Source organism: Excalfactoria chinensis, chromosome 1 (genome assembly GCF_039878825.1).
Source record: "Excalfactoria chinensis isolate bCotChi1 chromosome 1, bCotChi1.hap2, whole genome shotgun sequence".
Taxonomy (NCBI): domain Eukaryota; kingdom Metazoa; phylum Chordata; class Aves; order Galliformes; family Phasianidae; genus Excalfactoria; species Excalfactoria chinensis.
The window spans coordinates 70,445,628-70,464,427 of NC_092825.1; the positions used below are offsets into that span (position 1 = coordinate 70,445,628).

Here is an 18,800-nt window from a genome sequence, read left to right on the forward strand (position 1 = left end):
GTCTGCCTAAAGAAATGCTGGAAAATTTTGTCACAAGTGAGTACCTGGCAGGTACTTTTGCAGAAGATAACAACACAAGGCTCCTTCCTAATGTTAGAGGAGCAGGAGCCAAGCATGCTGGTCTAAAGCAGTGCTGGTGCAACAGAGCGAAGAAGTTGCTGACACCCAAAGAAACTAGAAAGGGTGTGATAGGAAAGAAAAATATTTTGAAAAAATTTTGTTTGCAAGTAGGGGGTGGGTGGCTGCTAGAAAACTGGGGCATTAAACATTATTCCTCTAAGAAAATCATTTCCAAAGGGTGGAGCCATAAAATACCACAACACTGTAGTTAACATTTCAGTAAAATATTGTTGTAGGACAGAGGTTTCCACACATGAAATCTCTCCTAATTCTGTATCTCTCACGGACATTCTGGCATTTCTTCATTAAAGGGACCAAAATCCAGCCTAGAGTAGACAGCAGCTGCAGCTTGAGCTGCTGAATACTGTCAGTTTTATATGAAAGCTGCAATTTTTCTCAAGGAAGAAAGGGACTATGAAACTTCATGTGGCCCACAGGAGGAGTGTGCAAAGGAGTTCTGTGTATCCCATGCCCAAGAGCAGCTATGTGAAGGATATGATGTCTGTCCAAGGATTGCAAGGAGTCAGTGCTGCTTATCACCTTCCCAGGGGAGTGGTGTCCTGGAATGCAGTTCCTGCTGCAGACAGAGGAGGGAGGCCAGTCTCCTGCCCATGGCTTACCATGCAGCGTGGGCTGGGGAAACCAGGCTGGGCCTTCTGCAGGGCTTGGCTAGCACTCCAGAAAGTCTTTGGCATTTGCTATCATGCCAAGTTCCCTGCTCCTCAGGACACGACTAGCTCCAGCTCTGTGCTTCCATCCACATCTGCAGAAAGCATGGAGACACAGCTGTGCCCTCAGGGTGGGGGCTGCCACTCCTACTTCTGGCACAAGGAAACCTCCATCTTGCTGAGCCTCTGAACATTACTGTAAACACAGATAGTAAATAAAGGCACTGGCATGATTATTTTTTAAAGCAGCAGCTTGGCAGATGACAGAAGAAATATGTACAGATAAGGCGACCTTGTGGATTTGAAAGCGAGACCCATTATTTGTTTTGAAACGCATTGCCTCAGTGACCCTGTTAGTCCTGCAAGGCATGTCCTGTCTGGAAATGACAAAACAGGTTGTACACTATATTTTTAACCAATTTAAGGTTTTGTTGAAATAAAGAGTATCAGTCAAGGGCTGTTAGGTCAGAGGGCCACATTCTTTCAGTTGTTGATTTCCCTGGTATCTTTTGTCTGATATCCTTTGCTAAGAAGTTGTTGGAAGAGAACTCCTGGGGTGGGTGAGGATGACTAAAGGGAGACACATTTATCTATGTCGCTGTTCAATGTGTGCAATCAGGGATCAAGTTCTCAAGCTCCAGAGAAAACCTTCCAGTGCCCAGTGATTAGACAAGGAGAGATCCAGACACTCTTAGCAGAACAGAAACAACATTATGCAGAATGTGACAAGAAGAAATGGAACATAATACATGGGAGTGTTCAAGGTGCTTCTTACGGCTCCAGCAAGACAGGAAGGGACACAATGGTGTCCTGTTCGCAGGTCCTCCTCTTTCTAGCAGGAAATGTTCTAAACAAAATTTGTCATTTGGGACTTCATGACAATTGTGCTGAGGTCCCTCATGTAAGTACTGGTTTTGGTTAATTGCAAAAAGACTTGGGGCTAAGACTGGATGGCTTTCAAGCTAGAGTTTGAAACCATGTGAAATCCCAGACTGTGTGTAGTAACACTAATCCAGGTGATTTTTCTTTTTCTTGGTATATGAGAATTTTGCTGAAAAAAATGTAGTTCTTTGATTTGTTGATTGTCCAGAAATTGCTGACAAATTTGAATTGCACCTGCATACATGTTGTTGTGAGAATAAAGCTACTACAATATGCTAACAAAACCAGAGGAAAAAGAAAGATATACTCCTTCTTATCTTTTAGCATTCAAAACATGGGAGAGTTCAAGTCTCACTTTTTCCTGTGGGGATGTTACTCTGATTCACCTTCATCAGGGATTTCACATTTGGGATATCTTGGTTTGTGATGTTGACTGCCACTGTACAGAGCCATTCTGCTTTTTCAGGAATACTTAAATACTTTACCAAGCTGAGGGGCAGTGACAGGGAAGGAGAGATGGGACTGAGTAAAAGCAATTGCCTGTCCTAAGGAAGCGTACCAATGGAAGGGTGAATTTGAGACACGGGGTCTGATCACCTGAATATTTGTTTAGGCAGAGGACTGTATGGGAACTGCTGGGTCACAGCCTGAACCTCTGATTAACCACCTGAGGTCAAGCTCTGGGAGCAGAGGTGAAGGCAATTCTCCTGTGCTACTGGAAGGGGTGGAGCCCAGCTCCACCTCTCCTAGATCCCATTTAAGAGCTGGCTACCACTGGGGAAGGATCTCTTTGGAGATTACTCCTTGTGGAGACCTTCAGTGAGCTCAGGATAAGGGTAAGCTCTATCCACTCTTCTTGAACATAGCAACTTGCTAGCCTAACTCTTCTGATTATTTCCTAATTATAAGATCAGTAGATTCATTGTTTACACACTAGGCAAGCCCAGCCAAATATATGAAAATTTACATCATGTCCTTTCTGTGGAATTTCTGTAAGTGGGTCATGGGGGGAGAATGTTACCCCCCTAGATAAGATGACTCCAGGACAGATCCCAGGATTTGTGGGATCTTCCTATTACAAATTAGCAGTTATCATTGAAAAAATGGGGGTCCCTTATGTGTTTTGGGAAATACTTTCCCATACTGTGTGGCGTACTACTTTCAGGGACTCAGCAAAGATATATTATTTACCAAAGAATGACAATTAGCTGCCTCCGCAGTGGCATGGTCACAATTAAATGCCCTAAATCAGGCTGAAATGAAAAATAATATCCCCTGAAAATGCAAATCAACTTTTGAAAGGTCACATTGAAAAGTTAGAGCAGGCACTTGGCGTATTAACCAGGAAGAAGACAATTTTGCACCCCCCAATAGGTCAAGTTTGTAATATTTCAATAGACAGTGATCAGCCTTCTAAATCAGTGGATCTGGTTAATCAGGAGAATATAAACTCCAAGTCAGATCTTGAAGTTCCACTTGCAACGGATTCTCTAGAGATCCATCCTATCATACCTCCCCTCCCCACAAAAAAAAAACCAAAAAAACCAAACACAAAAAAAAAAAACCAACACACACACACAAAAAAAAAAAAGCAAGATCAACTGACAGGGGTGCCTCCTGATCAATGGCTTCCTGCCCAAACCCATTTCAGTGTAACAGCCTGACCATACACAGCAATGGAACTAATGGACTTTGTATGACTGTTTTGACAGAAATCTGAGAGTACCAACCTGGTTGACGAGATTAAGGGACACAGGGACAGAAAGTGTTACAGTTACTGGGCCAGAAATATCTAAACTATCTACTCCCGGGTAGGCAAGATGAAATATCAAAAACAGTGAAGGAATCAGAAAAAGTTGGCATTATAAGACCTGCACACAGCCCATACAATTCCCCCATATGGCCAGTGCAAAAGTCAGATGGCACATGGAGAATGACAATGGATTATAGAGAATTAAATAAGGTCACACCGCCTATTCATGCAGCCATACCCAATATTGCCTCCTTAATTGGTACATTCAGTAAGGAGATAAATAAAAACCTATAACCGCATCCTAGATTCAGCAAATGCGTTCTTCAATATTCCAATTGCTGAAGAATCGCAAGATCAGTTTGTGTTTACAAGGGGAGGCAAGAAGTGGACCTTCCTGATCCTGACACAGGGGTATGTGCAGGGGTGGTGATGAGAACGCTACCTCATGTGAGAGACCCATGCAAACCTTCTACGGAAAAGAATAGGCTGGATCATAGAGCTTTGCTGGGAAGCCCCACCACCTAGTACAGGAAAAGATGGAACACAACTACTTTCTCTCATTGATTAATGTTTTTAGTCTTTCATTTGATCTATTTTTATTGAGAATTGAGCATATCTTGTTTCAAGTCTAGCATGAATTACTCAATGCAAACTGAACTCTTTAACTCCCAGTACAGTACATGATGTTATGATCTGGAATACCAATAACAAAAAGTATGACACTTGGGTTGCTGGAAGGAAAGAAAAAAAGCATCACTACATATAATAAAGAAAATTTTTCCCCTGATTTGAGGAGCTGATAAAAAAAAAGAAAAAGAATTATTCATTCTCATTTTCACCCCAGTACATGGTGCTTTGGCTGAGGGACAAACAAAATGGACAGAAGATGGGAGGTGGGCACTGTGCTACTGTGAGGGGCTGTCTGGGAAGAACAGAGTGGCAGCCACCTCCACTTCATAATTTAATAGTTGTCCCTGAATGCTGGCAACTGAGTGAATGCTCTCCACCTGGGGCAAACATGAGGTAATCCAGGTTACGTTAAACCTCAGATGAAAGACACAGAAGTTAATCACTGTTCAACTCATGCTGGACAAGGATTAAGCACACACAGATAACCAGCTACCTTGGCTCAGCTGGGGTACTTCATTCTGCCAGGCTCTGGTGACTGGTGTTGTTTGAGCCCTGCTTCCTCTCAATGATGAATCTAAAAAAAAAACAACACAAAAACAAAACAAAAAACCCCAACAACTGCTGATGAATGTTGCTACACTGTGTCTGCAACATCAAGGTTAGCACTTCCAAAACAAGTGACTTATGAGAAAAAATTCAGTTCACGATTAGACTTAGTGGCTAAGTCTAATCACCCTAATTATTTTAAGAATTAGATTTTGGTTCAAGTTTTGAAAAACCTCAGAACTGCTTAACATGAACAACTATAGGGTATAGTCTCCTGAGTTACTCAGGTAGCTTTGAAAGCATTCATCATTTATTTCCTCTATATATTTCCTATTAGAAGGAGTATGAAAAGGTCACAAATCTGCTCTGAAGAAAAAAATCTTTTCAGTTGTATGTCTTGACTTTTAAAAGGGGTAACTAGCAATACACTTGATTGACTGGTGCTCTCCCAGTGTGTTTCTTCTCCAGCTAGTGCTTTGGGTAGGGATTGAACCCGCCTGAGAAGGTTGAAGAATGCTGTATTAGAGACACCAAACTACTGAGTGTAGTACCTGCTGGTCCATGCTGCTGCTTACTGTTATACTGCTGCAAGGTCTGAAAGTGCTCAGTAACTTGGAAATGGAAACAATATAGGTAGGATATAATAATCAAGGAGGTAATCTAGAAGACTATTTACAAACACAGTAATTGAAGCAGGATTCCATGACCACCTCTTTCTGTATTCCCAGAATCACAAAATCATAGGGATGGGAAGGGATCTCTAGAGATCATCTGGTACAATTACCCTGCAAACACAGTTTCCCTAGAGAAGGCTGCAAAGGAAAATATTCAGGTGTGTTTTGAATTACTATGCCTTTAGGCTTTACCTGATGACAGGACTTCAGCAGTGAGAATGTTACCTGCCAGGAAGATGTCTAGAGACTTTTGGGGTAGCTGGAGGCTTTTCACTGTTGCTTGTAGTGGCAGATAAGCTGCAGGAAGAGGAACCTTCTGCAGCCTGACAACTCCACTTTTCTCTTTGTTCTCCAGCCATTTTGATATCTAAAGAGGAGGAAACTGAAAAGGAATGGGAAAAATTAAAAAAAAAAAAATGAAGTGGACTGAGAAGCATGAGTGTGGAGTTCCCTGCCTGCCAGACAGTCTGAACATTTCTGTGAGCCTCCCCACAGGGCTGCATCTCTTACCTTCAAAGGCTGAAAACTGTGAGAAGAGGAAAAGCTCCCTCAGGCAAACAGAGCAGGGACTGACTGAAAGTCTGTCAGACTATGTAACACGCAGTTGCTCATACTCCAGGGTGTCAAAATTACAAGAATGCTTCCTCTGCAGCATGAACGCATGAGCTGGCTTGCATGGGATGCAGTTTGATAGGATGCACCTCAAGCAGCCTTAGCATTTGTACAGTCAAATGTACAGTTGGAATAATGCAAGAATAGTTGTAAATAGATAGCCAGAGGGTATCTGTGGGAAAAACTCACCAACTCTGAGGCCCTCAGTCAAGATGGAAAATGTTGAGGCTTGCCACCAGAACTCCACAAAGGAGCAATCTCCATAAAGAGATGCTGCCTTAGTGGTGGTCAGCCAAGCTCCACCCCTTCCAGGAGCACATCTGAATTACCTTCACCTGTGTTCCCACAGCTGACCAACACTTTCCTCAGATGGTTTAATCAGAGGTTCAGGCTGTGATTAACAGTTTCCCATACAGTATTAAGCCAAGCAACATCCATGCAGAACCACTCTGATTATGTCCTTTACCCATACACTTAAAACCAATCATTTTACTTCCCACTGTAGTCCTTCATGACTGAAACAAAAGGCAAGGCAGATACTGCTAATGATGTGTAGAGAGATAGCCTCTATAATACTTTGTACAAATCTAACTAGTAGATTTTGCAGAACTACTAAAGAAAGGAATGATATTACATTAACCAAAATATCACAAAATCTCTGAATTTACCAAGAAGTTATTCCCTGTAAATAGTATGGTATGCGATGTTCCTCACTTCCCCTCTGCTGTAGCAGAGATACTTCAAGGAGACTGTGGTTTGTATTACAGCTGCTAAGATAACCAATTACTTTCAAAAAGACTTAGGTAGTGCAGCTTGTTTCACAACAGAGAAGGTGGTTTGTGTGTGGGAAGTAAGTTTGTTTACCATGCTGCCCCCTTTATCTTGTTGTGAAATATATCCTCTGGGAAAGGAAAACATTAAACCAGCAGATCCCATGAACACACACAGACATACACATGCATCTTTTCCCTGTGAAGGGGCTGTAATGTGGTACTATTCAGTCTGCTGCTGGAGCTGGAGGTATCTGGTGGGTAGGAAAAAGCCCTGGCAGAAGATGATCCAGGTGAAATATTTTCAGTATTGGGATGGGATGTGCCATCCCATGACTGGGGGTTTGGAATGCAAAAGCTGCTGCATCTCAGGTGAAGTGGTCATTCAGCTATGATTGAGAACACCTTCATGAGGTGTCTAGCTACAGAAGGAGAGGACCATTAAAACAAACAACCAAAAATACCTAGTCATTTTAAAGCTCCCTGAACAGCTCACATCTAAAATAAGATGCACATTTTTAATGCGGAGGAGCAAAAAGTCTTTGGCCAGAACTTTTCAGGAAAGGGCTGAAAGGATGTTCACTGCCTCCCTAGATTACTTTAAATGAATTGATATAACTCAGCCAGAATCTACTGCCTTCATGCAAACATTATTGCCTGGATGCTCTAGTCTTAGATGATCATAATGAAACCTCCTGGTCTGAAAATTCATTACATCACGTAGTAAGCATAGTGGGCATAGAGCAATGCTAATCCATCCCCTATTATTCACAAGCCTGACAAAGAGTTGTTTCAAGAGCTTTGGACTGTAGCTCTGCTTGTGACCACTGTGTTTAAGTGACTGGAAGCATGGTGCAACCATATTGAGGAAGTCATTCTTTTGGCTAAATTGACAAATAATAATTAAAAAATACCATAAAGTAAGAACAAATGCTGTAGCAGCTAATGTGGAAGCAAAATTTACTTGCTAGTAGACAAGGAAGCACAGAAACTGTGTTCCTTAAGACAAAAAATAAAGTGAAAACCTTTTCCAGTCATAGGATCAAAGACGCAAACAAGGAGGAGTGCTCTTTTGAGAAGCCTTATGGTTTGCTGGAAAGACAAGCAGAATTGTTGCCATTGCAATTATTTCAAAAGGTAGGGTGCCTGCAGTGCTGAAAACTGTAAGATGTGCCTGTGGCTGAGAATCTGTGAATCCATTGTAGTGTTCTTTAGACCCGGTCCCTGCAGACTTCAGACTGACCACTATACTTATGGTGTGAGGTCCTTTTTCAGATGAGGTCTTCTCTGGGAGACCTTCTGGGATTCAGTTAGTTCAAAAGAAAACTTTCAACAGCCACTTAATCAGTTTGGAAGGTATGACTGATCACTGTGAGGGATCTGCCTCAGGACATAGACAAGAATTTCTGTCATGGTACAAGACCAGTGATCTTCTGTGTGGTTAGTGCTTCATTTTAAAATGGAGTTAATTGTTGCTCATTTGTACTCAGAAATATTTTTCCTCTTCCTTGTTCTCATTTGTTAATGGATTTTATTCCTCTCTAGCAGTTACTCATCTGTGAATGCTGGAATTAGATGGAAGATTCTTTTTCTACAGCTAGTGACTATTGGGAATCTTTGGCAACAAACATTAATAAAGATGAATGTAAACTTTTTGGCTTTGCTATTGTTATTAATAATGTTTGTACTGCAGCAATGCCAAGGGAGCTTACCAGGTCAGGGTCCACTCTACACAGCTGGTACACAATGTTTTACAGAGCTTCTGAGCTTTAAGATGCACTGGGCAAACCAGAGGAATGAGTAGCTGTGTGGGAAGCAAAGACAGGTGATGAAAATGTCAAGATAGTTTATTATACTGACTGTATTTTCTACATTCCCCCACTTGTCAAAATTAACTTGTTGATACATACGCATCATTTTCCCCTTTTTTTGTACTTGTGAACTAGAACTAACCAAATATAAAAACAACTGATTCAGAAATACTTCCCCACCCAATACTTATGATTTCTGGCTTGGGAAGTGTTTACTAATTTGAAGAACTATGCAGTTCCATTGTGAATCAAAATTTATCTCCTTTATTAATACAAACAAATATTTGTCAAAAGACTTTAAATGAATTTTGCCATTTATATCCCCAGTTATATAATTACTACAGAAATGCAATGCCAAATGCAATAGATGACCAGCTGTAGCTGTTGACTATGTGAATATAACATATCAGTTGAAAATTGTAGAAAATGGGACTGGTGATGTAAAACAGCCTGCTAATCAGAAAAGATACAATCTTAATGGTTACCACTGCTACTACATCCAGTGAATCATTTTTCAAATTAGCCATTCTTCATAACTGCTACATGCTTTCTTCTGTTTTGAATATATTGATGCAAACAATCACAAAGCCATGCACTCTCTGCGTTGTCTTGTCTGTTTCATAAATCAATTAACTCATGCCTCCATTAGAGCATCTTGTAAGAACCCATAGGATATTGGTGTGCATGCAGTAATCAAAGTCAGCACGCATGGTCCACAATGTGAAATGTGGTCTGGGGAAGTTTGAGCACTGTTACAGTGAATTCGACTCATTACATTATCTTGCTTGTTTGCAAAGCTCCCTAATTCACTGCCTAGCCTAAGCTACTGAGACAACTAAGCATGTAGCCTAGACTCATCATATACTAAGAATTGTTTTCATGCCTTAGATATCTATCTTCAAATGCAGTTGATCATCTCCAGGAGAGCCATGTGTTTCATTTGCTTTACTACACCTTCTCACTAACAGCAGGGGAAAGACAAGTTTGATTTCCCCTCTCTTCCCTCCCAGATGAGCAGGAAGAGCAACGTTGCTCTGATACATGAAAGGAGCACATGCTGCCCTAGATACAGAACAGACACAGAAAGGGTATCTTTTGTTTGCTTTCTATTCTTGTGTGATAACAAAGTTCATAAACATATTGGCTATTGTTAAGAAGTGACTTTCCCTTTTGTTACATATTTCCAGCAGAATATAATTACCAAATTCTGAGTTGGTTGTAATGATCTTATTGTGAATATGAAATTACATTTCTTCTGCCTGGTGTACGAACTGTTTGCCCTTTTTCCCATAACACTGAGAGGGATTAAAAGCTCAGTACAAACTCTAAGCTGTTCATTCAGCTGCAGGATACTTGTAACATGAGAATACCTCAGGATGTAAAAATCTAAGCACTTTGGAGAACTGCAGCTGTTCAATGAGCAGACAATACCTACGTATTCCTTGACAGCAAGAAAAACATCTGCCTACGTATTATCACATTGCATCAGTAGAAGTACCTGTCTAGTTTAGTATCTCAGGGAGGGCTTGGTAGAGTACTTTATAGTAGATAACACTGCATGATAGCACTTCTGAAGGATTTTTTTCCTTGCCTCAGCTAGTTATGAGGTAGTATCCACATTTTAAATAATAAAAAACTGTTCATAAAGAAAAAAAACAAAACTGTTCACTTCTGCAGTTGAGTAAACCATAAAGGAAACAAGTTTTTAGGAAAGCACTTTTTAATATTCCTTAATTCTGACAGAAGTACCTTATTTTTGGAAAGTTGTTGTGAATTAAAAACTGCATTTAAAATCCTCCTGCAAAAGCATTTAAACTCTTAGGCCACACACTTATATAGGCAGGCAGATTAAAAACAATATTGTTACAAGTTACTTTGGCAGAATGTCTGTTTGGAATCCCTGGTCTTGTGGTGATTTATCTACACCACTTATTTATACAGGATTTAAAAGAAAGTACCTCATTCTTAAAAATTGAATTATCTATTCCAGGGGAAATTATTTTATAAAGATAAGGAGCTAAAGATCAACTTTTCAAAGGTATGTAGGTGGCTAAGAACACAGGCATAACATAGATTTTCTGAAAGCCTGAAGATAGAAGTGTTCTTGAAATCCTGTGGATAGCTGACTTTGTTTTTAGAGACCCATATACCTTTGAGAACATGTTTCTAAGAGTTTTGATTTGACAAAGGGAGAGACCTCCAAGATCTCCAGAGCAGCTTTAACTCAAAGGCTCATTGAAACAGGCATGGGGGACACAAACTGCATTCCCTTCTTGTTATTCTAGAGTGTGGTTAAACCAAACTGGGTGGAAGAGCTCATGGTGCACTAGAAATATCACATGTAGACAATATCAATATGGTGGCCTTCTATAATCAAGTAGCAGCAGTAGTCAGAGTAACTGATGTCATTTACTTCCGATGACTCCTGTAAGCCCTTTGTTATGATCCCACACTGCACTCTCTAAACTGGAGTGATATCAGTTTGAAGGCCTGTTTATTAAATACCTAGACAGTAAGATTGAGTGCAGCCACAGAACATTTGCTGATGACTCCAAGCTGAGAGCTTCAGTTGTTACTATGGAAGGAAGGAATGCCACCCAAAGGGACATGACAAGAGTGAAAAGTGGGTCCACATGAGCAAGATCAAGGGTAAGGTGTTGCACTTGGGTCAGGGCAACACTATTATGTGTGCAGACTGGGAGAAGAGCTGCTTGAAAGTAGCCCTGTGGAGAAAGACTTGAGGGAGTCGTAGCAAACCAAAAACTGGGCATGAGCCAGCAGTGTGCTCTCAGCTCAAAAACCCATCAGTCTCCTCAGGTAAGGGAGGTAATTATTGCCCTTTACTCTTCCTTTGTAAGGCTCTATCTAGAATACTACAACCAGGCCTGGGGCCTCCACTACAAGAAAGGTGTGGAGCTGTTGGAAAAGACCCAAAGCAAAGTCACAAAGATGATCAGAGGGCTAGAGTTCCTCTCCTACAAAGAAAGGTTGAAGGAGCTGGTCTTGTTTAGCTTAGAAAAGAGAAAGCTCTGAAGAGACTTCATTGCAGCCTTCCAGTACTTCAAGAGGAGTTATAAATAAGAGATTATAAACAAGACTGACTTTTTACACAGTCTGATAGTGACAGAACAACAGAAAGTATTTTTCAATTTATTGAGGACAGATTAATAAGTTTCTTTACTCAGAGGGTGATGAGGTACTGGAACAGCCAGAGAAGTAATGAACACCGCATCCCTGGATGCCTTTAAGACCAGGCTGGACAGGAACCTTAGGAGCCTGATGTTGTGGATGTCAGTCCTGTCTGTGGCAGGGAGGTTGGAACTAGATGATCTTTAAGGTCATCCCCAAACCAAGCCATTCTATGATTCCATTAATTTATCATGAATCCTACCATTTCTCAGTAACTATTTCAAATAGCATTACATCACATCTACTCTGACAGGCCACTCCTTTGAGTGGGTCTATTGTGTCATTCCTCTATGGTAAACTCAGCACAGCAATAAGCATTGCAGTAACATGTAATAAGCACTGTAGGCTGGTCTTTTCCCTGCCTGGAGATACCTTAGGTTCTACACCTAAATCATGAAATTGCCTTCAGACTGGCTTTCCACACCCAAGTTTGCGAAGAGAACAGTTTTGCCCACCACAACCAGTGGGATGTAAAACTTAACACTGTCCACCAAATTCAAAGCCATTGTTTACAGTGGGGACAATGGGAAAATGTAAATATGTACATATGGTATCCTGCAATCCTGCTTTGATAAGCAAAACAACTGTTTTTCTTAAAAAACAAACAAAAAACCCAGAAAGCTTAACAAATATTTATTCTTACTACTGGGGTGAAAATCAACGACATAGCTGTGATTTTACTGTGATTCTAACTATGTTTGAGACTTTAGAGCTACTGCTTTCATTGAAAATATGCTTTAGCCTAACAAACCTCAAACCAAGAAAAATAACTCCATACCGTTGTAAGGTAATGACTCATTTTCACTTAAGCACTTCAGTATCATCCAAGAAGCATTAATACTTGAAAATTCGGTGCTCCACATATACTAAACAGAATTACCAATTATTACCCTCCTACCATAAAAGAACTTTGTGGTAAGTCATGATCTTCAAGTGGCTTAAAATAGCATAATAATTAGAATGTATTATTCTTTCACATGTTATGAATTAGTGTGAGTCCTATCTGCTATCCTTATAGTCACAGGGAAGCATATTTACTTCAGAATTCATATTAAGAATATGAATTCTTAATATGGACTGAAACAGTAAATTCAGAGGAGAACTAAGAGAGGTGGTAAAAGAACAGTAAATGTAGGAGACAAAAAACATTTGGATTGTCTAGCACTACAGAAGTGATGGCTTGTGTCTCTATACCTTCTATAGATACCAGAGACTGAGACTACAGAAAAAGGAGAACAGAAGCCTAGTGCCATCATTGGACTAATCAGTCTGTAGTCATTCCCATCCCTTTGCTTTCCTGACTGTGCACTGGAGAAAGCATTAAATTTCTTGATAGCATTTGAGAGTTCTGGATGAGAAAACCTAAATAAAAACCAAGCTACCATTTATACAAGCCTGCGTTTTCTTCAGGAATCATATATGTTACGTGTTTTCAAAGGCACAGACTCTGAGAACAAGCTTTGTTTCTTTCTGATAATTTAGTGTTAAGGAATGGGTGAAACCAAGGCACATAGCAGGGTGAATTTAAATGCACAAGTGTTCTCACTTGAGCTCAAAATTTGTGGCACTGTAACCACAAGATTTTATTGATTCATTGTCTGTTAAAAAAAAAAAAAAGTGTCATTTAGCTGCTGTGAAATCCTTAGAGAACACAGGAAATTTTATAAATTTTATATATCTTAGACCCCATTTAAGGCCTGACTGCCACTGCATATATCTCCAGGCTCCTCTGGGAATTACTGGGAGATATTGCCTTGCTTCTGGTGTTACCCTTCATAATCAGAAGACGAAGCAAAGCTCTACTTTTCCCTTGCTAGGAGCACGCTTGTTAAGTTTGACAATATCCTTAAGCTTATTTTCATTAGTTCTAAATCCTTGGAGTTTAGGAATTAATATCAACTAGGAAAATGCATATTTGTTAATGACTTATCATTCAGTGCCTGAGATTTAACCTTTACTTCTTAAGCTTCAACAGGAAGTGGCTGATACAGTGGCTAGGAGTCCTGAGTTGGTAAAACCTTCTCCATATTCTGAAGCTTACAGCTATAAGAAATCACACCATTTTTTATTAAAACAAGTGTACACTGCTTCTCTGCAATACATTACTCACTTCATCCTTGGGCTCATTTCTGTGGTTCTCTTCTGCTCCTTACTCTATCCCCTTCACAACTTTCCACAGGTTCCTCCAGCTTTTTAGTTATTTCTCCCCTCACCCCTCCCTTCCCTCTTTAAAAATGTAATTGCTATGCTTTCTTTTAAATTAGTTTCCTCCCCCCCCTCCTTTATTCCTCCTCTTTTTCAACTTCTTCCCTGAATTTCAGTCACACTACTACTGCTTTCCTGACTGCAGAGTCATAGCAGCTGTGGTAAAGAATAGCACCTGAAAAAAATGCTAACAGGGGCTTTTATTATAGAAAAAAACCCTCTAATTAAAAAAACAAACAAAAAAAAAAACAAAACACCTCAAATATATTGTTCTTTGAGAGTCTCCCTCTACAACAGAAGTTACCTGGCATAACCACAGGCAATACCTGAAGATAAACAGAGAACATAGTGTCTTCATATACAGACATTCATTTCATGGCTGATAACAAAGCTGTAATTACTGTGCAAGACATTTTTTACATGGACCTTGCAGATGTATCAAGAGCTGATTTTAAGTAGCCTCATCACAACAGATACTTTCATTTCAAAATGGAAAAGACTCTAAAAGAATTTGTGAGTTTTCAGTGAAATCTACATATGAATTCGTTTCAACCATACTAATAGCTAGCACATACATTTCAGTCTTCTGTCAGCCATCACACAGTTGTTTGTCACAAACAACAGTGTATTCAGATATCAGCCTGTCACTAAGACAGGTAGAATCTGTAATGTAATACATAACATCTATGCTGATGGAAGAAACACAAATGCAAAATGGATTAGAGGCTTATCTGACTAAAACAGTAAAGCAGCTTATTTCTTCAAGTAGAAAACTACTGAAACTATACAACAGTATATTACATTATACACAGATACCCTTAGATCTTTACATTTTAGAACAGTACAAAAACTACAACCATTGGCTAACAGATAATTTATAATCAGAAAAACACCATTCTGTTCACAAAGAAATGAAATCATTTCTGAAAGATTTTTAGTGACACCAGCTGAAATATCTGCAGGTAGACCAAAAGTCATGTACAACAGGAAACATCAAACTCACCCAACTGATGAAAGGGCTCTCAGGCCACACAGCTACCCAGTACACAACCTGGATCCAATAGACACCCTCCTTTCACTGGCTGGCTCATATATAAGCCTAGGGTGGCTCCACCCTGGGTCCACCCCTTCTCCCCTTCTGGTCACATAAGGAGCGCAGGTGCAGGCAATTTACCTGTGCGCTCTGGGCCAGCATTATCAGGTGCTTTTTCACTAGCCCGTGACCTAGCAGTTGCCCTACAAACACTTTGAAGTTCATGGTTTCTCTTAATTTAGTTTTCCATAGTGTTTCTTTACAGAAAAAACAAAAACAAAACAAAAAAAAACTCCTACAAAAAACATTGATAAAACAAAAATGAGAAATGTTAGCAGATTTTCCTTTGTTAATTCTCTTTTTTTACCCCTTAAGTTATTAGACAGATTTTCTGGAGAAAAAAAAAAAAAAAAAAAATCTCAGAAAAAAGCTATTTATAGGAAAAAGTGGAGTTTAGAAAATATTTTATACTTGTAGATTTCTATAAAAGTAATGTCTTCTCTTTATTTCCTTGAGAAATACAACAGATACAAGGAGTATAGTAGCACTATTTGTTAGAGCAAATTCTCATCTATGGAACACTGTTTTTCAACCATTAGCTATGCATTTTCACTAGTGATGAATGAAAGCATCTATACCAGTGGAGATGATTGGTTTTGTCACTGCTGCTGAAATGTACCGTCCACCGTCTCTTCTGCTCATATTCATATGGTTTGGTCTCCATCAGCATTCAGCAAGAATTGATGAATGTCAATGTAAGCCTTTTTTTTTTTTTTCCCTTCCCACGTGGATGAATTCAGTACCACATCCTTGCTTCATCTGTACTTCCATGTCAGATTCTATTTTTTCAGACTGCCCCTTTGCTGCCATCTGTTGCACAGCAACAAAGTGTAACAATATTTTGGGGAAGGTTCAACCTTTACTTCCATACTACTGCCTCTGGCCATCAGCCATCAGAATAAAATAGGACACATAACTTTTGAAGCAGCCCTTATAATATAGAGCCCAGTAATTCTGATCGTTGCTGCCTCTCTCTCTTACCATAGCCCTTAATTATTTCCTCTATTCTGCTGTTAAAAAAAAAAAAAAAAAAAAAAAAAAAAAAAAAAGAATTCTAACCACATATTCTGGCACACAGCTAAGCGTTCATATGCTACTAAGCCCTACCCCACCCCCATATATTCTATATACACCATGATTTTCTCCTGCACTTCTTGCATGCTTTGGTAGGCTGTGTAAAAGTGAAGTTAAGCTGCAACAATAAGAGCTACTTGGGAGTTAGGAGGCTTCGTGATCAAACCATCAGTGACTGTGCAGTCACTGGGGAAGGGATTTGGCCTGATTCATGAGATGGACTGTATGCAGAGCGCAGAAAAGCACCTCTCACCAGAGGCCCAGGTGAGAAGTTCTACAACCCAGTTCTCTGAAGAGCATGCTCACTGGCTTGGTGGGAGCTGTTGCTTACAGAGATCACAGAGTAAGTTATTAGGTATTTATTAACTCAGACTGGAAAAAGAGGAAAAGAGGAGGGAAAATCACTAGAGGGAAAATTCTTGCTGCAAAGAGGGAAAGCCCCATTTCCACTGTGGCCGAGCAAGTTCCTTGTAACCTGCCTAGTTTTAGTAAGTGTTGAAGGATATTTTCCCAGTTGGTATGCGTGTTAGGAAACAGTAATTAAAATATACAGGCAAAGGCTTAACTTTTGATAGCGTCTCAGTTTTGACCCCCGCTTAACAGAAAGCCCCATGACTGGAGCTTAGAGAGCACTGTGAGACATAGTTGTACCTCTTCCGGACATATCTCCCATACCAAGGTGCAGCCGTTGGTGGGATTAGGTGGCAAGCAAGACAAAAGATCATTTGGGATGAATAGAGCCCTTGACTTGTTGTTCAGACCATCCAGCCGCTCTCTGTGTTCATTGTCAGGGCCAACACACTCCATATCATTACGCTGGCATTCACTCGCCCAGTCTTATAATTAGGAGCATTAGCTGTGGGAACCAAATCCATGACAAAAAGGGGAAAAAAAGAAGAGGTAGAATTGGCACACAAAAAGGCTTTCCCAGCTCAGGCTAACAACTTGTGCCTATTAACTAAAAATGATCATTAGAAAATTCCCCTGCAGACTTAAAGCTTTAGGAAAAACTTGTTTCATGTATGCACTTGCCCTGTTACATGAACACATAACCAGCCTTAAAGAAACATACTCTCTCATACTCAGGGCTGAGTGAACAGCTTTCATTCAGACACTCCATTGCCTACTAAAAAAACTTTTTCATTCTTTTGAAGTTTAAAAATAAATGTTAATATGAGATAATAATGATAAAGATAAAAAGCTTTAATAGGAGAGGGATGTTAGAGAGGAAAAGAGCACAAGTTGTCAGTAAGTGGCCAATAAAACAAGAAAACAAGAGCTTGTATAGCACTTTGATGTTGTTCTTGTTTGGTTTGGTTTGATTTGGTTTGGTTCTGTTATAGCTACCTTATACCAAACTACAGAAAAATGTGCAGAGGAGCATGTCTCCATAAACTTCATAAAGAGAGTTTTCTCTAAGTACTACTAAACTGACTTTGTGAACATCCATGAAATCTTGCCTGAAATACATCTTCACCACAACAGTAAAATACATGACTCAACAATAAAACACATGGCTCTAGAACAGGCTAGGGCAGCGGTCAGGGCACAAACAATTCTGGAATTCAAGAAGTGTTTGGACAATGCTCTCAGACATAGGGCTTGCATTTTTAGGTGGTCCTGTGTGGAGCCACTTGATGATCCTTGTGTGTCCAATCAATATTGGGATATTCTATGATTCATAGGCTCCTCTCCTCTCCCCTCCCTTCTCTTCTCAAGTAGACTTACTTTCTTAAGATTTCCTAATGTTAAGACTTTTTTAGGCTGTGCTATGATCCTCCTAGGAAATGCTGGAAATTCCAGTCTCTCAGACATATAAACGTTAGCAGGGCATGTCTTTGGTGAATACACTGCAGGGAACAATACCAACAGTGAAAACAAATAGGCATGTCTTCCCCACCCTTAACGTACATGCAGTGTTTCATTCCTAGTTGCCATGCACCAGAAATAGGTCCCTAAATCCAATTGCTTTGGTGAAGTCAAGGTCCAGGTAATGAAGGCCAAAATAGGCACAGCAGCAATATACCATAAGCAGAGACTAAGACTGAGAGTCTCAGCTTAAACACAGCTTATGAGGGAGAAAGAAAGGTCCCTAGTGAGGCTTGTCCCCTCTATCCCACACAACACTTTCCCAGAAGGATTCAATGTCACACAGCTGCACAGCAGCAGAACTGGCCTTGGGCATGTGCAGCAAATTCCTGTGATGTGCACTGGGCTCTAGAAAGGATCTGAATGGGTGCAAAAGAAACAACCTTACTACTGCTTCCACTAATCTGTATTGGAATAGTGGGACACACACAAGGAACCCAGTCTGGATCTTACCAGCTTTGCTACAAGTCCTGCAACAGGCATGATTGTCCAAAGAGCATCTTAACAGGCTGAGGCTGTATAGCAGAAGCAGTCACTCCTGTAGACATCTTTGGTTGAGCAAGCCTTTGGCTCATACTGGCATCCTTTCCTGGTGCTCCATTTGTTTAACCAAGGCTATTAAGATTAGTACCCTCCTCAGAGATGCCCCATATATATGGTATCCTAAGGTCCTGTTTGCATGTGACTTTGCAGGGAATTGCTGGATACTGAGAGAACTTAGTGATCTGTGCTCACCCTTATCCATGTGTTCATTGATCATGACATGCGCCTGGAATAGATCAAATTGAGGTAGTATGCTATTTGACCAACGGCCTTGCATACACCTAATTCGAAACTGTCAGCAGTTATGTCCTAATCACACTTTTCTTCAGCTCTCCTGAATATTGTTTGCAATGCTGGCCTG

At 40.2% G+C, this 18,800-nt stretch overlaps 1 long non-coding RNA gene across 2 annotated transcripts; it reads right to left on the reverse strand.

Moving 5' to 3' along the window:
- Nucleotides 1-634: 634 nt before the first annotated feature.
- On the reverse strand, nt 635-14,912 carry LOC140264373 (uncharacterized). Of its 2 annotated transcripts, XR_011906047.1 has the most exons (6): nt 14,864-14,912; nt 14,118-14,186; nt 8,368-8,459; nt 5,499-5,655; nt 4,547-4,627; nt 635-984 (listed from the first exon to the last, which is right to left on the reverse strand). It is a non-coding gene; the product is annotated as an uncharacterized lncRNA (long non-coding RNA). The 2 variants fall into 2 exon arrangements; XR_011906046.1 differs by lacking the exon at nt 635-984 and having other exon boundaries at nt 4,054-4,627.
- Nucleotides 14,913-18,800: the final 3,888 nt, after the last annotated feature.